Raw genomic sequence first — 25,215 nt, 5'->3', positions numbered from 1 at the left:
GAATGGCTGCTATTCAAAAATCTACAAACAATAAATGCTGGAGAGGGTGTGGAGAAAAGGGAACCCTCTTACACTGTTGGTGGGAATGCAAACTAGTACAGCCACTATGGAGAACAGTGCGGAGATTCCTTAAAAAACTGGAAATAGAACTGCCATATGACCCAGCAATCCCACTGCTGGGCATTCACACCAAGGAAACCAGAATTGAAAGAGACACATGTACCCCAATGTTCATCACAGCACTGTTTAAAATAGCCAGGACATGGAAGCAACCTAGATGTCCATCAGCAGATGAATGGATAAGAAAGCCTTGGTACATATACACAATGGAATATTACTCAGCTATTAAAAAGAATGCATTTGAATCCGTTCTAATGAGGTGGATGAAACTGGTGCCTATTATTCAGAGTGAAGTAATCCAGAAAGAAAAACACCAAGACAGTATATTAACACATATATATGGAATTTAGAAAGATAGTAACAATGACCCTATATGGGAGACAGCAACAGAGACACAGATGTAAAGAACTTACTTTTGGACTCTGTGGGAGAAGGTGAGGGTGGAATGACTTGAGAGAATAGCATTGAAACATGTATATTATCATATGTGAAGTAGATTGCCAGTCCAGGTTTGATGCATGAGACAGGGTGCTCAGGGCTGGTGCACTGGGATGACCCAGAGGGATGGGATGGGGAGGGAGGTGGAAGGGGGGTTCAGGATGGGGAACACATGTACACCCATGGCTGATTCATATGAATGTATGGCAAAAACCACCACAAAATTGTAAAGTAATTGGCCTCCACTTAAAATTTTAAAATTAAAAAAAAAAAAAGAATTTTCCACAGTTTGTTGTGATCCACACAATCAAAGGTTTAGGTGTATTCAATTAAGCAGAAGTAGATGTTTTTCTGTAACTCTTTCTTTTTCTATGATCCAACGGATGCTAGAAATTTGATCTCTGGTATCTCTGCCCTTTTTTAAACCAGCTTGAACATCAGGAAGTTCTCAGTTCATGTGCTGTTGAAGCCTTGCTTGGAGAATTTTGAGCAATACTTTGCTAGTGTGTGAGATGAGTGCAACTGTGCGATAGTTTGAGCATTCTTTGGCATTGCCTTTCTTTGGGATTGGAATGAAAACTGACATTTTCCAGTCCCGTGGTCACTGCAGAGTTTTCCAAATTTGCTGGCATACTGAGTGCAGCACTTTTACAGCATCATCTGTTATGATTTGAAATAGCTCAGCGGAAATTCCATCATCTCCGCTAGCTTTGTTTGTAGTGATGCTTCCTAAGGCCCACTTGACTTTGCACCCCAAGATGTCTGTCTCTAGGTTAATGATGACACCATCATGTTTATCTGGGTCATTATGATCTTTTTTGTATAGTTCTTCTGTGTAATCTTGCTATCTTTTCTTAATATTGTCTGCTTCTGTTAGGTCATACTGTTTCTGTCCTTTATTGTGACCAGCTTTACATGAAATCTTCCCTTGGTATCTCTAATTTTCTTGAAGAGAATTCTGGTCTTTCCCTTTCTATTGTTTTCCTCTATTTCTTTGTAATGATCACGTAGGAAGGCTTTCTTCTCCTTGCTATTCTTTGGAACTTGTCATTCAATGGGTATATCTTTCCTTTTCTCCTTTGCCTTTAGCTTCTCTTCTTTTCTCAGCTATTTGTAAGGTCTCGTCAGACAACCATTTTGCCCTTTTGCATTTCTTTCTCTTGAGGATGGTCTTGATCACTGTCTCCTTTACAATGTCTCAAACCTCCATCCATAGTTCTTCAGGCACCCTATCAGATAGAGTCCCTTGAATCTATTTGTCACTTCCACTGTATAATCATAAGGAATTCGATTTAGGTCATACCTGAATGGTCTAGTGGTTTTCCCTACTTTCTTTAATTTTAGTCTGTATTTGGCAATAAGAAGTTCATGACCTGAGCCACAGTCAGCTCCTGGTCTTTTTTTTTTTTTTTTGCTGACTGTATAGAGCTTCTCCATCTTTGGCTGCAAAGAGTATAATCAATCTGATTTCGGTGTCAAGCACCAGATGATGTCCATGTGTAGAGTCTTCTCTTGTGTTGTTGGAAGAGGGTGTTTGCTATGATCAGTGCATTCTCTTGGCAACAGTCTGTTAGCCTTTGCCCTGCTTCATTCGGTACTCCAAGCCCAAACTTCCCTGTTACTCCAGATATCTCTTGACTTTGTACTTCCTATGTACTTCATACTTTGCATTCCTATGATGAAAAGGAGATCTTTTTTGGGTGTTAGTTCTGGAAGGTCTTGTACATCATCATAGAACCATTCAACTTCAGCTTCTTCAGCATTAGTGGTTGGGCATACACTTGGATTATTGTGATATTGAAAGGTTTGCCTTGGAAATGAATAGAGATCATTCTGTCATTTTTGAGGCTGCACTCAAGTACTTCATTTCAGACTCTTGTTGACTATGAGGGCTATTCCATTTCTTCTAAGGGATTCTTGCCTACAGTAGTAGACACAATTGTCATCTGAATTAAATTTGCCCATTCCAGTACATTTTAGTTCACTGATTCATAACAGGGCTTTTTTACATTAAAAACATTGCCAAGCCCAAAGTCAACTGCAATTTTTCCTGTGTTATCTTCTGTGACTTTCATAGTTTTTCATTTTATATTTAAATCTGTGATCCATTTTGAGTTAATTTTTGTGAAAGGTGCAAGATCTGTGTTTAAATTCATTTATTTCCATGTATATATCCTGTTATTCCAGCACCGTTAGTTGAAAAGGTGATCCTTTATCGGTTGAATTGTCTTTGTTCTTTTGTCAAAGATCAATGACTATCCCTGTGTGGATCTATTTCTGTGCTATTTTTTCTGTTCCATTGATCCATTTGTCTATTCTTCTGCCAGTACTATACTGTCTTGACTACTGTAGCTTATAGTGAGTTTTGAAGTCAAATAATGTCAATCCTCCAACTTTGTTCCTCCCCTTTATTACTGTGTCGGCTGTTTTGGGAGTTTGCCTTTCCATGTAAATTTTAAACTTTAGTATCAGTTTGTTGATTTCCACAAAGTAACCTGCTGGGATTTTTACTGGAATTGCATTGAGCCTATAGATCAACTTGGGAAGAACTGACACCGTGTTACCTTACATGGAGTCTCTCCATTTATTTAGTTATTCTTTGATTTCTTTTATCAGAGCTTTGTAGCTTCCCTCATATAGATCTTGTACATATTTTGTTAGATTTGTGGCTAAGGTTTTTTTTGGGGGGGGGTGCTAAGGAAGGAGAATTTTTAAAAGTATTTTTAAAAGAAAATAAAATTAGGAAGTATGGCAATTACAGAGAAGTAAAGTAAGAGAAGAACAATTAAGCTGCAAGGCATAATTCCAATTATAAAATACCAAAAGAACAGAATACAATTTTCTAAAAGGCATGAAAAAATCCCAAAGTCTTCCTTTGAAAGGAACATGCAGGAAAGAAGCTGAGATTTACAAGGAGAGCCCAAGAACACAGTCCAGGGCTGGAGCAGCTTTCCGCAGAACAGACTGCACAGCCAGCAGGGCCCTTACCATCTGCCCTGCACCATGCCCTGAGAATGGCCCCCGGCCAGGCAAGAGAGGGAGGGAAGAAAAGGCACATGTGCGGCCCTGCAGACCCTAAATCTCTTCCACTGGTCAGAAGGCCAAGTCAAGGTTCTGAGGTATCACCTCTTCTGAGAAAGCACGGGCTCTCAAACAGACTGGGGAAATGCCAATCCCTGTCAAAAATTAGACACCTCATCTCACACTTGAGGATAACTAGGATGAATGAAATACCTTTAGCCAAATGTTGCTTACCAAGTGCAACTGCCATAAAACTTTCTCTTGGAGGAAAAGTCTGTGTTGAAAAGCTGCTTGGTGGCAGAGACTGGGTTTCAGAGAACAGAAAACAAATGAGACAATCAAACTTCTCCGCGGAGAGATGAACAGAGATTTGGGGTGGAGGGATGCTAAGAGCAAAGGGGAGGAGAGTAATGAAAGGAAAACAAAACAGAAGAAAAGCAGATGGCATGCATCAGAGGGACTATGCTCTAGAGCCAAATATCTAATTCCACGGGGTCTGGGCCATTTCAAGGCTTTTGGGTGCTAGCAAATAAATTGACTCCTTTCATTTTTTCTATCCCAAGAGTTATATCTGCTATTCCTAATTGCTTTGTGTGAAATCAAGATTTGGGAGGGAAATCCAGAAATGGGGGCTGCATTCCACATCTGAATCAGCACAGAGAAGAGAAACACACCATAAGAGGTAAAACAGAGGTGATCTCAAATCACAACAGAGGCAGTGATTCAAAGCCAGTCATGAACACAGAAATACAAATTTCAGGGAACATCTGGACATTTTGGAGAAATATAGGATATGATGATCAAATTCTCAAGTAGGTACATAAGAAACAAAAATGCTCCTTTTTTAAAATGAATGGCAACCAATGTTAATTGAATGTTTACCATGTCTCAGTCTTGTATTAAGCAATTGACAAGAATTGTCTCCTTTGTCCTTATAATTCTACAAAGATAGCACTCATCTTTACTTGCAAATATGAAAACTGATACTGGAAAGTAATAACTTATCCAAGGGCACCCAGTAAGGGACAAGCCAGAATATGAGCCCAGACTGTCTGACTCCAGAATCCAAAGGTCATCTGAGATGGTTGATAACACTTTTTCTATGTCCACTGGCCAGAATGACTCACAACTAAGAGGTCTTATGATTCACTGATATTGAAACTCGACTTATTGTTGAGGTCACTAAACCATCTCCCTGTTGCAAAATCCCTAAAGCTGCCTTCTGAGTCGCAAAAGAAGTAGAACTCAGTTGCTTTTTTTTTTTTTTTTAATGAGAATAGTTAATATTAATTGTGCACAAGCCAGATGCTCTTAACCCTCCTTGGAACTTAATTTTTCTCTACAGCTCTTATCACCATTTGACGTCTTGCATTTAACTTATTGACTGGCTTATTATGTCTTCCCCAACTAGTTGTCCCTAACAGCAGAGATTTTTCTTCTATTTAGTAGTCCTTGATAAATATTTGTTGATTGAGCCTTAATATTTATCCAATGGTATAACAATTTGGAGATGTTTGTTTTTCAAAAAAAATTTTTTTTTAAACATACACAATATAAAGAACATAGTGGTTGTCTGACAAAATTTCTGTCAAGATTAAGTATGATAGAGTATATAATATGCTCAGCATCTTAGTTCTCTGTCTTGCTATGAAAAATAAGACAATTCTTCATTCCAATTGCTTTGGTCCAACTCATGCAAGGTTTTGGCCATCTTTTATGTCTGTTGGCTATTTTCTGAACATACCTCTGTTCAGAAGGAAAAACAGAGATGGAAAAATTCAGTCTATAAGACCACAAGTGCTTTTGACATTGACACAGAAGAAAACTGGGTCAAATTAAATCGATTTAGATAATGGCAAGGTTAAAAGTAATTTCTGAAAACTGCTCCCTAAACTTCAGATTTTTTTAAAAGCAGTGAATGATAGAAGTTGCTCATTGACAAAAGCCTTTAAAAACTGTCATTTTGATTTTCAAAGTAAATGTCTATTGAAATTTGTTGATGCTGTCATTTTACTATTGTCAGAAATGAAAGGAATTTTTGGCTCATTCTGCATTATTGACCTGTGTAATGATTTCTGTCACTCTGAAGTGGGACCTGCTCCAGGGATCCTGTGTAGCTGAGACATCTTTGATGTGGCTCCCTTAACTCACTTCCCTGAGAGGCGTTAGTGGGATGGCAGCTCTGCCTCAAGCTGTGAGATGAGTCCCCTCTCCTGCAGAAACTGACAGGTCCCCAGATCTGCCTTCTGCCTTCAAGTTTTCCTGGAGGTTTGGTATCACAGAATCTTATTGGAATTAAAGAATAGAGATATAGGGCCCTAATTTCTCTCCATCCCATCAGTGCCACATATAGTATTTTATGGATTTAAGTGAATATTATGAAGCCTCTGTGGCCTTGAAAAAGGTTTTTCTTTCTAAGCCTTAGCTTCCTCTTCCATCAAATGGGGGTGAGGATAGGTTGACTTCTTCACTGAATGAAAAAATGAAGCTACCGCTTGGCACATTGCCTTCAGAGCAAGTGCTCAATGAGCTGCAACTATTGCTCTGTGTCATTACTCTCATAACAACTTCACAGAACCTTGCTCTCTCCTACTGAGAGTCCCCAGGCAGTGTTTTCTCCCAGTGTCAATATCTTGATGGATGGCTCAGCCAAGTTGTCTCCCAGGGAGTTTTGCCCAGACACTTCTGAGCCCACTGTATCAGGGAATCTTGCCTTATCTTAGGCCTCAAACCCCTTCAAAAGAGATGGAAACAGGGGTCCAGTAGGATATGATGCTTAGAGAATTCTGAAGTCCCGACAGGTCCTCCTTTCCTCTGATGATTCTGTTTCATCTGTAAGCAGCATACACAGACCTACTTTTGACCTATCAGAGGGGGAGAGGTGCAGGAACTAATAGGTCAACATTAGTGAGACCTTTGACATCATCTGACAAAAGTATTCCAGGAAGACATCTGCAAAGAGCTTCATGGGTTTCTGTTTTTGCACATTGGTTTCTCATTCCTTAAGCAGGATGAGAGCCACAGAATGATGATCTCATGGCTGGAAGGCTCATGGAGTTTAGTCCAGATGGTCTGGGGAGCCCTGACCAGGGGCCAAGGAAGGCCTTCAAGCAGGGAGTGTGACCCACTGAAAATGTACCTAGTTTTTGTTACATGCATGTGTGTGGAGAGAGGTCCACAGTGCCCAAATTCCCTGATTTTAAACATGAAGAAACTAGGGGCTGAAGAAAACAGGTGGGGTCTCTCCAAACTAATTTAAAAGTGGTTTCATCCAAATTACAGTAGGCTTCCTGTTACAAGGAGTTGGGGGGAACCACCTTATTATTTCCGTATCTTTTTTTCCATCTTTCAGGCAGGTTCTCTCAGAATCTAGCAAGTTTACCAAGAATCTCCAAAGCCTCCCTGACACTCATACACTACTCTCTGCCATGGAGAATCCAGTCACCAGATTTAGCAAACAGCAACAATAAAAACACCAGCAACAAAACAAGAGGAAGCCTAGTTAAATTGGAACTTCACATACACAATTAAGAGTGTGTTAGTATAATACATTCTGTTTCTGAAATTCAGATATAACTGAGCAGCCCTCAGAAGTATCGGGCCACAGCCCTGACCTGGAGCACATTTAGGGACTGTTCTACAGTTGCTAACTAAGCACTGGGTGGTCTGGGAGCAGAGACCAAGACGTGCAGACTGGCCTCCAAGTCTTGGAGGACCCTAAGGGAAGCACATGAACCCAAGACCCACAGGTTAAGCAGTAATTTTCTAAGCTAAGGTGGGTGAGGGAAATTTCTATAAACTGAGGGAAAACTGAAACCCAGGGGTCAAAATATAGCTCCCTCTGACCTAAAGATAGCAAGAGGTGAAGTGGAGGTTCTCTCTCTCATGCGGAGTTCACAATATCCAGAGCTGGGGGCCACCAGGCTGATGTGGGCTCTCATGACACCTCTCGGTAAATCAGAAAAGAGCTTCTTTCACAGGTGGAAACTTCTAATTCCTAAATTAGTTTCTCAGTATTAATAATTATTGAAATAATGTCAACCTATATGGTTTTTATAAATTCACTTATTGAATATAAAATTATGGAAAATGTAATCATAGTTGATTAGAAACTCAAGGTCACCAGACCATAAAATGATTACACTCAATATCTTGCTTTCATGGTAATGCTTACTTGTCCCAACACCTTGTTACCTGGGGAAATTGTTGCTACATTTGCCTGCCTGTCTTGTGACATTTCAGGCTTTGAGTCTTTTAAAATAAGCTTTTATTCTGAGAAACTGTATTGGCAGAGTTAAATATATCCTGAAAGCTACAGAAGCATGCAGAAAGGCATCTGATAAGCTATTGCTGCAAATATATTAAAATATACTAACAGATGCCATATAGATTTTAGAAAGGAACCTGAGGCTTTTAGCTGCTCTTTTGTTGATATTCATCAATATCATATTGCTTATATATGTTGAACATATTTTTTCATAAATTACATAGTACAGTACTATACGGTCACTATCATTCTCAAATACATGGCAACTGAATCACTGAGAAGGTCATAATACTAAGTGTCATAAACCTGTCTTTGAAAGATAGCACTGTTGTAGTAAATACAGGAAAAAAGAATTTCACTTTCAAATTAATTTTGGATTATAGTTGGGAATAATATAGTTGGGATTCCAGAGAGTCCCTTGGACTGCACGGAGAGCCAACCAGTCCATCCTAAAGGAGATCAGTCCTGGGTGTTCATTGGAAGGACTGATGCTAAAGCTGAAACTACAATACTTTGGCCACCTGATGGGAAGAACGGACTCATTGGAAAAGACCCTGATGCTGGGAGCAGGAGGAGAAGGGGACAACAGAGGATGAGATGGCTGGATGGCATCACCGACTCAATAGACATGAGTTTGAGTAAACTCAGGGAGCTGGTGATGGACAGGGAGGCCTGGCATGCTGCAGTCCATGGGGTCACAAAGAATGGGACACGACTGAGCGACTGAACTGAACTGAACTGATAGTTGGGATGATCACAGGAGTTGGTGATTAAATGAGTTTTCACTATACCCTTTCTAATGTTTCTTTCATCAGTGTAGGGGAATCTGTAAGTTGTTTAGCATCAATAATATGTATTTTAAATACTATCTCTTTGAGGTAAAATTGTATTATATGCAGATGATATCATATTATATATAGAAAACCCTAAAGACTCCATACAAAAATTACTAGAACTGATAAATGAATTCAGCAAGGTAACAATATATAAGATTAACATTCAGAAATCAGTTGCATTTCTTTACACTTACCAATGAAATATCAGAAAGAGAAAGTGAAAAAACAATTTCTCTTAAAATCACATTAAAAAATACTGAGGAATGAACCTTATCAAGGAGGTGAAAACCTCCTTATGCTGAGAACCATAAAACATTGATAAAAGAAATTGGAAATGATTCAAAGAAATGAAAAGGTATCCCATGCTATTGGATTGGAAGAATTCATATTGTTAAAATGACAACACTATCCAAAGCAACCTATGGATATAATACTATCTGTTCCAAATGACCCAGGACATCTTTCACAGAATAAGAACAAATAATCCTAAACTTTATAAGGAGCTATGAAAGACCCAAAACTGCCAAAGCAGTCCTGAGGGAAGTGAACAAAATTGGAGGCATTACCCTTCCAGACTTCAGACAATGCTACAAAGCTACAGTAATCAAAACACTGTGGTACTGACCCAAAAACACACACATGGATCAATGGATCAGAAGAGAAAGTTCAGAAATACACCTACACACCTATGGACAATTAATCTTGACAAAGGAGGCAAGAATATACAATGCAGATAACACAGTGTCTTCAGCACGTGGCGCTGGAAAAGCTGGACAGCTGCATGTAAGTCAAAGAAGTGAGAACAGACCTCACACCATGCACAAAAACAAACTAAAAATGGCTTAAAAACATTACACCATAAAGCTCTTAAAGGAAAGCACAGGCTAAACATTCTCCAACAGAAATCATACCAAAGTTTTCTTAGGTCAGTCCCCCAAGGCAACAGAAATAGGAGCAAAAAAATAAACAAGTGGGACCTAATCAAACTTATAAACTTTGGCACAGCAAAGGGAACCATAAACAAAATGAAAAAACAACCTACAGACTGGGAGAAAATATTTCCAAATGATGTGACTGACAAGGGCTTAATCTCCAAAATATACAAACATCTCATATGATTCAATAACAACAACAGAGAAAAACCAAACAACCAAATAAAAAAAATTGGCAGAAAACCTATGTAGACATTTCTCCAAAGAAGATATACAGGTGGCCAATAGGTACATGAAAAGATGTTCAACATTACTCATTATTAGAGAAATGCAAATCAAAACTACAATGAGGTACCACCTCACATCAGTCAGAATGGCCATCATCACAAAGTCTACAAATAATAAATGTTGGGGAGGGTGTGGAGAGAAAGGAACTCTCCTACACTGTTGGTGGGAATTTAAATTGGTGCAATCACTTTGGAAAGCAGCATGGAGGTTCCCAAAAAAGCTAAAAATAGAGCTGCATATGATTCAGCAATTCTGCTCCTGGGCATATATCCAAACAAAACTACAAAACTACACTTCAAAAAGATATATGTTCATAGCAGCACTCTTTACAATAGCCAAACATGGAGGCGATCCTAATGCCCATTGACAGATGAATGAATAAAAAAGATGTGTATACATATATACCATGGAATACTACTCAGCCATCAAAAAGCCATTTATAACAACATTGATGGACCAAGAGATTATTGTACTAAGAGAAAAATGAACACTGATATTAAATAAATAATAATATCATTTTATTAAGTAAAAAATGATATTATTTATATGTAGAATATAACCTATAACACAGATGAAGTTATTGATATTTATTGATATTTATGAAACAGATAAACAGATAAGTTATTGATATTTATGAAACAGACTCACAGATATAAAAAAAACTTATGACTACCAAAGGGGAAAGGGGGTGGGGGAGAGATAAATTAGGAGTTTGGGATTAGCAGATACACTCCACTATATATAAAAGAGATAAGCAATAAGGTCTTACCACATAGCACAGGGAACTATATTCAATATCTTATAATAAGCATAATGGGAAAGAATATGGAATGGAAATGATTTATATATGATATATATATACCCATGTATATGTAATGGAAAGTATATGCATCTATGTGTGTGTATACATACATAAATATGAATAAACTTGCTAAATTGTAAATCACAAATCAGCTATACTTCAAAAAAATGTATAAATGCCACCTCTTCATTTTTCTTCAAAATATTTCTGAATTCCTGCAATGCTTTCAGGATCATAATGTACATGGAATTTTAGTTCCTATAACTTTATGCTAATTACATTAATTTTTCTTCAGACACCACACCAAATTAGTCCTAAACAAATACCTTTAAAAGTAGTTTGAAAAAGTATACCTTTGGCTAAAATCCAGAGTTTAAGTCTTTATTGGATATTGAGAATTTCTAAAACAAAATTATGTACAGTTTTTAATTGACTTTTCATGGCATGAAGGTATCAGCTCAACTTTTCCACAACATATCCAATATTTCAAATTTATGTTTGGTAAATGTGCATTTCCTACCAAGTTTGAAAAATGTAGAGAGCCTGACATGAGGTATTGCAGCCCAGAGTGAAGACAGTGTCCCTCTGTTGAGGCAGCCTGGCATGGGGCCTCTGACCCACATGGGGTGTGTCAGGGTAGCAGCCCAGTGCATGAGCGAAAGAGACAGTCCCCTTGGAGGGAAGCCTGGTTGCTCTCAGAGTCTGAACAGGCGAAAGAGGATGTCCACGTGAGTGAGGTGGCACAGCCCAGAGAACATGCGCCACCGTGAGGTGAGGAGGATGTCAGGCAGGGGAGATGCAATATTGGCTCTTAACAGGGTAACTGATCAAACCATGTTAGTATATTAAGAATAATGGAATTCAGATTTCTCAGATTTGGAGAAGGTAGTTACAAATACGGAAAAAGGAAAAGACCTGTGTATTCAATCGGGATTGAAAGAACTATAGGAACTCAAGTTCAAAATGTATGGCTGTATAGAAGTAAACACAAATGGAAATGTTTATGTGTGCTCAGAAACATGTGTACATTGACATACTTACATGCGTATATATACATAGCAGAGTCCCCTGTGGCTCAGATGGCAGAGTCTGCCTGCAAAGCAGGAGACCTGAGTTCGATCCCTAGGTCGGGAAGATCCCCTGCAGAAGGAAATGGCAACCCACTCCAGTATTCTTGCCTGGAGAATCCCAGGGACAGAGGAGCCTGGAGGGCTGTCGTCCATGGGGTTGCAAGGAGTCACACATGGCAGAGCAACTGACACTGTCATTTACACTGTTCACTAAATCGCTCAGAAACAATGGCGTCTCAATATCAACAAGCACAGTTAGGCGCAGATCTTGCCTTCTATTCTATTGCTTTCTCCATTTCAAGGTTCCAGGAGAAGTTAACTGATTCTAAGACTGGGCAGGGAAAGTACAAACCCGGGACATGTTGCTGTGTAGAAACATGGGACATGTCAAAAGAACACCGAAGTCAGCTTGCAGGGTCCCCCCACTGGTCAGATTGGGGACAACATGAACATCAAAATAAATAATGGTAGTAATAGATTGCATTCCATTAAACAAACAGGAAAATGTGCATCCATACAAATACAAAAAATAAACAATAAATTAAATGCTTGAGGAGGAATGAGATATTTTCATCATATTAAAATAATTCTGAATTCCACAGGGGGAAAATGTATGCTCTACTTTAATCAAGTGATCAAAGATGATATTACCTGTAATGGGGCAAGTCAAAATCCTATGCCACCTCCTAGGATGCAGGGAGAAAAGCATAGCATCACTTCTGTGTTATTCCTGCCAAAGACACATAACCTGGATCCAATCTTGAGGAAGCATCAGACAAACCCAAACTGAGGAACGTTCAAAGACATAACCGACCTGTAATCTTCAGAAGTATCAAGGTCCTGAAAGTGAAGGAAAGACGGAGGACTGTTTCAGCTTGAAGGAAACAGACTGACATCTACCTGCATCCCGTTGTGGGTTATCAGGACAATTGACGCAGGAGATGAAGGTTCGATCCCTAGGTCAGGAAGATCCTTGGAGGAGGGCATGGCAGCCCACTCCAGTCTTCTTGCCTGGAGAATCCCATGGACAGAGGAGTCTGGTGGGCTACGGTCCACAGGGTTGCAAAGAGTTGAACACGACTGAGTGACTGAGCACACAGGCATGAATGGCGCCTGTGGATGAAATGGTAATCCTGTATCCATACAAATTTCCTGAATTTGAGGCTTTTGTGGTGGCTGTGGGGGACAATATTCTCATTTATAGGAAATACACAATAAAGTAATCAGAAGTGATGGTACATCAAGACTGATGGTGCATCAGTGAGTTCTTAAATGGTTTAGGGAAAATGGATTAGCTGAGTTTCTGTACTCTTTCAAAATAAAAATAAGGTACAGAAGGGATATGCAATGTCCCAGAATACATTTTAAGTATGCTTCCTTAAATTATTGTGTTTTCCATGCACATTTGCAACAAAGTTGCATTCCTGGCTCAAATTATTTTTTCCTAGATTTGGCTTTTGTAAGTGTTTGGTAGTATGTTAACTTAGAGTTCATAAAACTTTAAAGCAATAAGTAAATATAATTTGAAGTAATAATATATGTAAAAAATATATAGACCAACAAAATTTCCATACCATTGAAAGTAACTACTATAATACAATTAGTGGACCATTTGGTAATAATTTCTTATTTTTAAGCAATATTTTGGGGCTTATTAATTATGATGAATATTAGCTATTAAAAGGTATTTGTGTTACAACAAAAATACTTATAGATTTAAATTGGGAACTCAAAATACCATTCTGTTTTTTGCAAACCAGTTTTGGAAGCTATGAACAACAAATCAACTTCAAAACATTAAATTTAGCCAGTATCTAATATTAACAGTGTTTTAATTTTACAAAGTAATGTAAAATTACTGAAGGTTGGTTTGTCAGTTTTGTTTTGTTGGAAGGAGCCCAAAAACATTTACTTTGATATTGGAAGCACTTATGGCTAAAAGAATTTTGTAATGATGTTGATTTTAAGTGAAATAAGTTTTTAAAGCTTTGAGTTGGCGAGTCAGGCGGGAGAGGTCTGGTCAGAGAACTGCAGCTTTGAGACTCTGACGGATGCTGCATCACGGATGGCAGGCCAGGAACTGTCTGGCTTCCCTCTACATTCAACCAGTGTATTTCTTTAAAAAGCAAGCTCTTTTCAGACTTTCAATATTAATCCTGGGATTTTATGGTAAAAATGAAAGTGCTCTATCTCTCTTTTAAAAAGTGTTCTCCAAAGTGAGGTCTGAAAGATAGCCTAATGCAGAGCAGGAAGAAAATATTAGAAATTTTTTAAATTTTGTGCCTAATTTTCATGTTATCCTTTTAAATGTTTTATCTTTCATATATTATTTATAATGCACATAGTAATTTAGTGCAGCAGTAGAAGTCCTGGCTCCCTATGTTCATTCTGGAGTCATTTGAGCCCCTTTTTTTTTTTGCCACCACATTTGTTTCCTGAAACACTCCTGATGCCACATCCAGACCTCATCCCTAACTCAGGCCCTCACGGCCAGGGTGTGGGGAAAAGGGTGGCCCTGCTGGTTTGCTGTCCCACTTTACACAGGCTCTGGAATTAAAGTGAGTGCAGGTCCCTTGGTAGGGATGTGGTTTAGGGAGAGTCATGTGACTTTTCCCAGGACTTAGAGTTCATCCTTAGCCTGGAGATGGGAACACTGAGGCCATCACGGGGCTGCCATGAAGATGCTGAGACTGCGGCTCCGCTGCACCGTATTGCTGCTATAGTCATTATGGGTTTCCCTGCTGGCTCAGCAGTAAAGAATCCACCTGTAATGCAAAAGACACGGGTTCCCTGGGTGGGGAAGATCCACTGGAGAAGGAAATGACAACCCACTCCAGTGTTCCTGCCTGAAAAATTCCATGGACAGAGGAGCCTGGAGGGCTACAGTCCACGGAGTGGCAAAAGAGTTGGACACGACTGAGCAACTAAACAAAAACAACAACAGTTATTACTCATGATAACAAAATATAATTTGAGATGACTTTAAAACAAAGTCTTACTGCCAAGACATCCAAGACGAATCTGTTTTAGGATAAATTCAGCCAGTTGTCAGTAGGTTTCTTCTGAATCCTTTCTAAATTTTTCAGGATTTTCCCTAGAAAAAAATGTTCTCAAGGAAGACAAAGTAGAGAAACGCTCTCTCTTTAAGAGTATGAGATAGCATGAATCCTTCTATAGACTGAGTGCTTGTGTCTCCCTAGAATTCCCAAGTTGAAACCTAACACCCAAGGTGATGGTGTTAGGAGGGGGGACTTTTGGGAGGTGCTTGTGTCATGAGGGTGTAGCCTGCCTGCAAAGGATTAGTGTGTTCATAAAAGAGAATCCAGAAATATCCCTCACCTTTTCCACCAGGTGAGGTTACAGCAAGGAGATGGCTACTATGAACCAGCTGTGAGCCTTAGAAAGACATGGAATCTGCTGCTTGATCTTGGACTTCCCAGTCTCCAGAACTATCAGCAATAGATATGTGTTGTTTAACCTACCCAATCTGAGCTAAGATAAATCTTGTCTCTTATGTTTAAAAATAACACAAATAGTAAAAAACTACATTGTGACCAATGACATGTCATCCCTCCTCTATGAAGCCAAGAGCTTAATTAGGTTTGGACGGCTGAACAGAGTTTGATTAAAAACAAACACCAGTGCTCGATTCCTCTTCCTGTTGATTTTCTCCTAGAACAAAAGAAAAGCCCCAGGTCTCTGTTGCCACTGAACAGAAAGAGGCCAAATCCCAAATTAGGAAGCCTCTGGGTCTCTTTCGACTGCAGATGTGTGGAATTACATCAAAGCTCTATTGTTCAATCCAAAGGATAAACCCTGCAAGACTGCAAATACATCTCAGTTCATCAATTGAGGGGCACAAAAAAATATGATTTTGCTTCTTTTTAAAAGTGTAAATTTCTGTTTTAAATCCAATTTTGCCAGTTGTGATGGGCTCAGCTGTGTCACCCCGCTTTCATATGTTTGAAGCCTTAACCCCCAGGAGCTCAGAATGTGACTGCATTTGGAGACAGGGCCTTTAAAGAGGTGATTAATGTAAAATGCAGTCATTAGGGTGGTTCCTAATCCAATATGATAAGAAGATATTAGGACACAGATAATATAGTCCACAAGACAGTCATCTGATAGCACAGCGAGAGGATGGCCATGGAACAGCCATGGAGAGCAACCTCAGAAGAAATCAATCCTACTCACACCTTCATCTTAGAATTCTGACCTCCAGAGCTATGAGAAAATAAATGTCTAAGTCACCCAGTCTCTGGTCTTTCTTATGGGAGCCAGAGCAAACAAATACAGATGTGTTTCAGAAATGGTCTCTTTCAATTTGAGGATTCCCCCTTCCTACCCTAAAACTTGACTTCAGTTTTGGGGAGCTTGTGTCAGGGCAGGGGGTTCATGACATTTCCCCACTGTGCCTTTAGAGACACTGCACAGTTGTTCCCAAGGCTGACTACATAATTTGCAGACACAGTGCATCATGAAAATATTGGCTCTTTCATTCAAAAGCATAAACAAAGCTTGGTTAAAGGTTCAGTTCAGTTCAGTTACTCAATCGTGTCTGACTCTTTGCGACCCCATGGACTGCAGCACGCCAGGCCTCCCAGCCCATCACCAGCTCCCAGAGTCTGCTCAAATTCATGTCTATTAAGTTGGTGATGCCATCCAGCCATCTGTCATCCCCTTCTCCTCCTGCCTTCAGTCTTTCCCAGCATCAGGGTCTTTTTCAGAGTGTCAGTTCTTTGCATCAAGTGGACAAAGTATTGGAGCTTCAGTTTTAGCATCAGTCCTTCCAATGAATATTCAGGACTGATTTCCTTTAAAATGGACAGGCTGGATCTCCTTGCAGTCCAAGGGACTCTCAAGAGTTTTCTCCAACACCACAGTTCAAAAGCATCAATTCTTCGGCGTTCAGCTTTCTTTATAGTCCAACTCTCACATCCATACATGACTACTGGAAAAACCATAGCTTTGACTAGACGGACCTTTGTTGGGAAAATAATGTCTCTTCTTTTTAATATGCTCTCTAGGTTGGTCATAACTTTTCTTCCAAGGATCAAGCGTCTTTTAATTTCATGGCTGCAGTCACCATCTGAAGTGATTTTGGTTAAAGGTGCTACTACTAAAATATAAAGCTCCAGTCCTTCATGGTCTCTCCTTGACTTGTTGTGGATGGTGTTTCTTGCTATTTAATGTCATTATAGATAAATTAAAAATTTAATTATTAGCATGAGTTTTACTATTTATCTTTATATTGGGTAATACCAGTTTTAAATAATTTGCATGTGGACTTACAGTTCCTATCTCATACCTGGTAGGTGCACAAGTATCTTGTTCTCAGAACTGTGGAAATTCTGCACAAGATTAACTCCATTGTTTTCAATTGATACACCCATCTACTACCAACCCTCCTACCTTCAGCTTGCTGATGAATAAGGAACAGCTGAAAGGTCAGGAACAGGAGGTTGCTTTTCTTTTCTTTTCCCATCGTGTCACTGTTTTCAGCTTTAGTGGTTGGTTACCATGGTGGCTACCCACTCCCGTATTCTTGGGGCTTCCCTGGTGGCTCAAACGGTAAAGAATGTGCCTGCAACATGGGCAACACGGGTTCAAACCCTGGGTTGGAAAGATCCCCTGGAGAAGGGAATGGCTACCCATTTCAGTACTCTTGCCTGGGGAATTCCATGGACAGAGGGGCCTGGCAGGCTTGTCCATGGGGTCTCAAAGAGTCTAACACGACTGTGCTGCTAACACAAACGCCAGAGGAATATCACTAGTGAGAAGTGTGCTTGGTTGCTCAAAGAAGGCCTTTGTCTCCTTTCTGGTTTGCAGGGTGAGGGTAGGGAAAGCGTGGGTGCTCACAGACATGACTCACTTTGCGTTTCGCTGAGCATGGCATGTCCACTTCAGCGCTGTGCTCACGGGCAGGGTGACCACTACGCTAATGAGCTAACCGCTGACAAGCACAAGGGCAGTGGCCCACGCATGTGCTCTGCTGTCCCATCCACTTCATTCACAAACACAAGCTCAAAAATAAAATTACTAAGAACTTCAAGGGACAGAGAGCACTGAGTCTAGCGTGGGCCTCTTCCAAGGGTGGGCCTTCCAAGGGTGGGGCCTTCTGGGGGTAGGGTCTTTGGGAGGCGGGGCCGTGTGCAGTCACAAGTATTGCCCACTGGGAATTCTAGGCTGCCTCCCCTCTGTGGCCCCTCCTCAAGGACCTTCAGGCTTTGGAGACTAAAGTCAGAACTAAAGAAATATGTTTTACTGCTTTACTGCTTTGGTGGGTTGGTATTTTTCTAATGTTTTCCTAATGCTTTACTGCTACGGTGGTGTTTTTCCAACACAATGACTCTCTTCACTCAGTGTTTTCAGCGCCCTCCCAACCCCCAGGCTTTCTCCTATAGTGTGGTGTAAGGCTGGCTTTCTACTGAGTTGAACTGTTTGGTGAATCACCGCAAAAACCTGCTCCTCTTCCGTTGCTCAAGAGGGTAGTGCTGTATCTCAAGGTAAATATATATATATATATATATATATATATATATATATATAACGTATTTACATGTTTATTTACAAATACACACAGTACTATGGTGTGTGCACACTCAGTTACATCTGACTCTTTGCGACCCCGTGGACTGTAACTCACCAGGCTCCCCTGTCCTTGGGATTTTCCAGGCAAGAATACTGGAGCGGGTTGCCATTTCCTCCTCCAGGGGATCTTCCCGACCCAGGGATTGAACCCATGCCTCTTGTGTTTCCTGCACTGGCAGACAGATTCTTTACCACTTATGCCACCTGGGAAGCCCCATATATATTTCAGCATTTACATATATAAATATAAAATACAAATATTATTTAAAATGTGTGTGTGTGTTCAGTCGTGTCTATTTGTGACCCTATGGACTGTAACCTGCCATGCTCCACTGTTGAAAGGATTTTCTAGACAAGAATACTGAAATGGGTTGCCATTTCCTCCTCCAGAGGATATTCCCAACCCAGGGATTGAACTCACCTCTCCTGAATTGTAGGCAGATTCTTTACTGCTTGAGTCATCAGGAAGTTCCATTTAAAATATGATTTTTCCCTCTATTTTGATAAGATGGAATGCACTGCATTCCAGAGATCTTTCTCAACTCTATGATAACAATTTGACATTGCCTTAATTAGTCCTTACACATCCCCACCTTTCAGATGTTACAGTCAAGGTTCAGTGAAGTCCAATCACTTGTCTAACATGATACACTCAGTGTATGGCCTCTTGCCTCAGTCTAGAAGTGCAGATGGGTGCTTGGGGTGAGTCTCTGGCCAGGGAGACAAAGCCAGGAGATGAAGGGGAAGTCTTGACTGGTGTTTCTTCTTGGGCCAAACTTAGGGTCCTTAGAAAGAGCCCTGTTGGTCCTGGCTGGTCAGGAGTCTGAGAGCAGAGGTCTCAGCCAAGCAGGGTGCAGGCATTCCTGGGAAAAGCTCAGGTTCGTGGGGAGCACTGGCTTCTCCTTCCTGCCAGTGTCCTAGTTGCCCTCCCACCTGATACTGTCACTCGTCACATGTTTGCCCACGTGTCACTCTTACAACAGTATGTTCAGGAAAGGGCCTGAGAAGTACCTTCAAGCCGCAGAAACACAGCATATGGGCTAACACGTTGCTCCATCTTGAGAGCTTATATTATGAGGGGCCAAGTGATCTTAGGGCAAATTAATATATTTCAAGAAGCAGCAAAATGACTGCAAGAATAGCATAAGGGCTAGTGATCATTTACTGGTCCAGAAATACTTCTGGGAGTGCTTCTATTAAAAACTTATTTATTTATTTGGTTGTGTGGGGTCTTAGTTGAGGCATGTGGGATCTAGTTTACCAATGAGGGATCGAACCAGGCCCCCCTGCATTGGGATCATGGAGTCTTAGTCACTGGACCACTGGGGTAGCCCCTCTAGTAGTCCTTCTTAACATTCCCCACCTTTCATCACTTCTCTTGTTGACAGTAAACACTATTCAAATTTTCTGAAAGAAATATGGACGACACAGTACACTGTGTGTGACCCTAAAGCTTAATTCATTTCTGAACAATGATACTGATGGTTTGGAGGATGGATCCTTTCCTGGGCAGAGAAAGGAGCTGAGCAGAACATATGAGGCAGCCCTAGATATAAATAATTGAAGCAAGCAGTCACCCCATCATGCACAGCCACTGTGGTTTAGATACTGCTGCTTATCCCCAAATGGAAGTGGGGTTCAAGAAGGGGACAGTCAAAAAACTTAGTTTGGCCTGGAATTGGATGGTCTGAGTTCAAATTCTGATTTCATCATAGATAAACTACTTGCATGGCTGTGGAAAATCATCTCTCTTATTATCAGCTGTGTCTTCCATAGTTACAATATTTTTACAAGAAATTGTAAGATCTGTTCTCTTGGAAACTTTCAAATATACAATACAGTACTATTTACTATTGTCACCATGCTATACATCACATCCCCAGAACTTATTTACTTTATAAATGGAAGTTTGTGTCTTTTGACCACCTTCCATCTTCACCTGTTTCACCCACTCCCAGCTCCCTGTCTCTGTTCTCGTATCTATAAATTCAGGTGCTACTCTTCTTGTTTTTTTGCTTTTTTTCTTTGTTTCTTGTTTTTGAGGATTCCACATATAAGTGAGATCATACAGTATTTGTCTTTCTCAGTATGACTTATTTCAGTTAGGACTGTACTTTTGGGATCCATTCATGTTGTTGCAAATGGTTAAGATTTCCTTCTTTTTATGGTTGAATAATATTCCATTGTATATATTCAATATGTCTTTTCTGATATAACAAAAATTATTTTGTGACTCAAAGAAACACTTTGTACTGATATTTTGTAAGAAAAATAGAAATAATGTGCTACTTTAAATATTGCTGAACATGTAAAGAATGCCTTATTTTGTGCTAATAAACTGGAATGTACATATAAATGTACATTAAATGTTCATTAAAGGGTAAACTATTATTTTTTTAATAAAAAATGAAAATAGTGACCTCACAGGGTTTGTCCTGAGGATTAAATTAGACCCTCAGGTAAACCCCTTAGCACAGTTCCTAGCTTATAGAAGGCACACATCAGAGTTGATTATCATTTTTATAGACCTCCATTTTCTTTAGCCTTCTAAAAGAACCAAAAGTTATCTCTGAAAAATATCAACAGCTTCAGGTGCCGTGGGAAAGTGATATCTGTGTTGACCTAATTAGAATGAAGTGAAAAATCCTTTTTGTGTAAAACTTGTTGAAAATCTAAGTTCTGTTAGTTCTTCTGCTTTAGCAATTAGAAGAAATGTTAAAGTATTTTTGATAATTGAATCATTCACTGTAACCAAGGGCATTATTAATTTCAACATTAATGCTTACAAAAGATTACTGCAAATGCAGATGAGAAGTAATGGGAAGTTGCAGAAAATTCAAAGGGGCCCCTGACAAGAGCGTTTCCTCTTGTAATTCTCTTCTCTTTCTCCTACAATTAGAATGCAGCTGACATCCTACTTAGGTTCAGGTCCGCTGAGTGGTTTTCCAGGTGCCTGGCCTTTTATAGACAGCCTCATAAGAACCGTGCTCTGATCCTTCTCACTGTAAGAAGACTGAGGGACAGAGGAGCTTTAACACCAAGTCTACGACAACATCAGTTCAGTTCAGTCGCTCAGTCATGTCCGACTCTTTGCGACCCCAAGGACTGCAGCATGCCAGGCCCCCCTGTCCCTCACCAACTTCTGGAGTTTACTCAAACTCATCTCCATGGAGTCAGTGATGCCATTCAGCAATCTCATCCTCTGCCGTCCCCTTCTCCTCCCGCCTTCAATCTTTCCCAGCATCAGGGTCTTTTCCAATGAGTCAGCTCTTGGTATCAGGTGGCCAAAGTATTGGAGTTTCAGCTTTAACGTCAGTCCTTCCGATGAACACTTAGGACTGATCTCCTTTAGGATGGACTGGTTGTATCTCCTTGCAGTCCAAGGGACTCTCAAGAGTCTTCTCCAACACCACAGTTCAAAAGCATCAATTCTTCAGTGCTCGATTTTCTTTATAGTCCAACTCTCACATCCATACATGACTACTGGAAAAATCATAGACTTGACTAGACAGACCTCTGTTGGCAAAGTAATGTCTCTGCTTTTTAATATGCTGTCTAAGTTGGTCATAGATTTTCTTCCAGGGAGCAAGCGCATCTTTTAATTTCATGACTGCAATCACCATCTTCAGTGATTTTGGAGCCCTCCCAAAATAAAGTCTTCCACTGTTTCCCCATCTATTTGCCATGAAGTGATGGGACCAGATGCCATGATCTTAGTTTTCTGAATGCTGAGCTTTAAGTCAACTTTTTCACTCTCCTCTTTCACTTTCATCAAGAGGCTCTTTAGTTCTTCTTCACTTTCTGCCATAAGGGTGGTATCATCTGCATAGCTGAGGTTATTGATATTTCTCCCAGCAATCTTGATTCCAGGCACTGGAGTGGCGGAGTGGTGGCTGCCTGGTGCTGGAGTAGCCAGCGGCAAAGAGGAGATACACCACGTTCAAGGTTGGAGAAACCTCAATAAGAAGGTAGGCACTGGGAGAGGGCATCAGAGGGCAGACAGCATGAAACCACCATCACAGAAAAGTAACCAATCTAATCACATGGACCACAGCCTTGGCTAACTCAATGAAACTATGAGCCATGCTGTGTGGGGCCACCCAAGATGGACAGGTAATGGTGGAGAGTTCTGACAAAATGAGGTCCACTGGAGAAGGGAGTGGCAAACCACTTCAGTATTCTTGCCTTGAGAACCCCATGAACAGTATGAGAAGGCAAAATGACAGGACACTGAAAGAGGAACTCCCCAGGTCAGTAGGTGCCCAATATGCTACTGGAGATCAGTGGAGAAATAACTCCAGAAAGAATGAAGAGACAGAGCCAAAGCAAAACAACACCCAGTTGTGGATGTGATTGGTGATGGAAGCAAGGCCTGATGCTGTAAAGAGCAACATTGCATAGGAACCTGGAATGTTAGGTCCATGAATCAAGGCAAATTGGAAGTCGTCAAATAGGAGATGGTAAGAGTGAATGTTGACATTTTAGGAATCAGCAAACTAAAATGGACTGGAATGGGTGAATTTAACTCAGATGACCATTATATCTACTATGGTGGGCAAGAATCCCTTAGAGGAAATAGAGTAGCCATCATAGTCAACAAAAGGGTCCAAAATGCAGTACTTGGATGCAATCTCAAAAACGACAGAATAATCTCTGTTCATTTCCAAGGCAAATCATTCAATATCACAGTAATTCAAGTCTACAACAAAGTATCACTTCAATAATCCAGACAGAATCTGACCCCAAAATTCCAATTTACACTTTGAGCTGCATCAGTGCCAGCTATAGGTTTGTGAATTTAGCAACACTGAGAAGGTCTGCTCTCTTGCAAGGACCATCTTTCCCTGTTTCTCAGCATATGTGAGTTTCTACTACTAAGTGATCTATTATCTTGTGTTAAACACCAACCTCTCACTACAGTTTTTCCTCTAAAAGCAAATGAATTTTAGGCACGGTCGTCATATCAGATCTCTTTCTTTGGTAGAACAGGTGTGTGTGTTTGTGTGTGTGTGTGTGTGGGGGGGGTGTTGGATGTGCTAAAAGAGGGAAAATGTCAGCAAGGGAGAAGGGAAAGGACACTAGACAATAGCACAAAACTGTGGAATGGGCTTCAGACTCAACCCTGACTGCATAAGCGACACTATTTTCTAAGAACATGAAAAGTTAATGAGAGAGTCAATTCCTAGGCAGATTGATAAAAAGTCCAGGGTCCCCAAGGAGGAAAAAGGGGTCTGGGGCTCTTGAAGTGGAGATAGGGGTCTGGGATTCTCAAGGAGGAGAAAAGGACAAATGTTTTTTTCTCTACATTCCTTCAGTTCAGTTCAGTTCAGTTCAGTTACTCAGTCGTGTCTGACTCTTTGCAACCCCATGAATTGCAGCACACCAGGCCTCCCTGTCCAGCACCAACTCCCGGAGTTTACTCAAACTCATGTCCATCGAGTCAGTGATGCTATCTAGCCATCTCATCCTCTGTCATCCCCTTCTCCTCCTGCCCCCAATCCCTCCCAGCATCAGGGTCTTTTCCAACGAGTCAACTCTTTGCATGAGGTAGCCAAAGTATTGGAGCTTCAGCTTCAGCATCAGTCCTTCCAATGAACACCCAGGACTGATCTCCTTTAGGATGGACTGGTTGGATGTCCTTGCAGTCCAAGGGACTGTCAAGAGTCTTCTCCAACACCACAGTTCAAATGCATCAGTTTTTCGGTGCTCAGCTTTCTTCACAGTCCAACTCTCACATCCATACATGACCACTGGAAAAACCATAGCATTGACTAGACGGACCTTTGTTGGCAATGTAATGTCTCTGCTTTTTAATATGCTATCTAGGTTGGTCATAACTTTCCTTCCAAGGAGTAAGTGTCTTTTAATTTCATGGCTGTAATCACCATCTGCAGTGATTTTGGAGCCCAAAAAATAAAGTCTGACACTCTTTCCACTGTTTACCGATGTATTTCCCATGAAGTGATGGGACCAGATGCCATGATCTTAGTTTTCTGAATGTTGAGCTTTAAGCCAACTTTTTCACTCTTCCTCTTTCACTTTCATCAAGAGGCTTTTTAGTTCCTCTTCACTTTCTGCCATTAAAGGTGGCATCATCTGCATATCTGAGGTTATTTATATTTCTCCCGGCAATCTTGATTCCAGCTTGTGCTTCCTCCAGCCCAGCGTTTCTCATGATGTACTCTGCATATATGTTAAAGAAGCAGGGTGACAATATACAGTCTTGACGTACTCCTTTTCCTATTTGGAGCCAGTCTGTTGTTCCATGTCCAGTTCTAACTGTTGCTTCCTGATCTGCATACGGGTTTCTCAAGAGGCAGGTCAGGTGGTCTGGTATTCCCATCTCTTTCAGAATTTTCCACAGTTTATTGTGATCCACACAATCAAAGACTTTGGCATAGTCAATAAAGCAGAAATAGATGTTTTTCTGGAACTCTCTTGCTTTTTCGATCATCCAGTGGATGTTGGCAATTTGATCTCTGGTTCCCCTCCCTTTTCTAAAACCAGCTTGAACATCTGGAAGTTCACAGTTCACGTATCCGTGAAGCCTGGCTTGGAGAATTTTTGAGCATTACTTTACTAGCGTGTGAGATGAGTGCAATTGTGCAGTAGTTTGAGCATTCTTTGGGATAGTCTTAGTCAATTACAAAACTCAGTTTAAACTCTGTACTAGAGATTATACAGCAACAACATATCCTGCTTGAGGACAGTTTCTCCTTCCTGAAAAACCTTCTGGTTAATCCTGTTATCTTAAGATGTAAATTATGGGAGTGGGTCTAGTAAGATCTTTACAACCTCCAGACATTCTTTGGATTCACTGTAATAACTAATTAAAAGGTCTATAACTCCA

At 40.4% G+C, this 25,215-nt stretch overlaps 1 long non-coding RNA gene across 1 annotated transcript in view; it reads right to left on the bottom strand.

Moving 5' to 3' along the window:
* Nucleotides 1-12,830, bottom strand: part of LOC122709445 — a 28,962-nt gene extending 16,132 nt beyond the window's left edge. The window contains exon 1 of the long non-coding RNA XR_006345519.1: nt 12,675-12,830. This is a non-coding gene — a long non-coding RNA (uncharacterized LOC122709445). The remainder of the gene's footprint in view (nt 1-12,674) is intronic.
* Nucleotides 12,831-25,215: the final 12,385 nt, after the last annotated feature.

This window comes from Cervus elaphus, chromosome 15 (genome assembly GCF_910594005.1).
Source record: "Cervus elaphus chromosome 15, mCerEla1.1, whole genome shotgun sequence".
Lineage (NCBI taxonomy): Eukaryota > Metazoa > Chordata > Mammalia > Artiodactyla > Cervidae > Cervus > Cervus elaphus.
The sequence above is the reverse complement of the archived record's forward strand: the minus strand, read 5'-3'. Positions and strand labels throughout refer to the sequence as shown.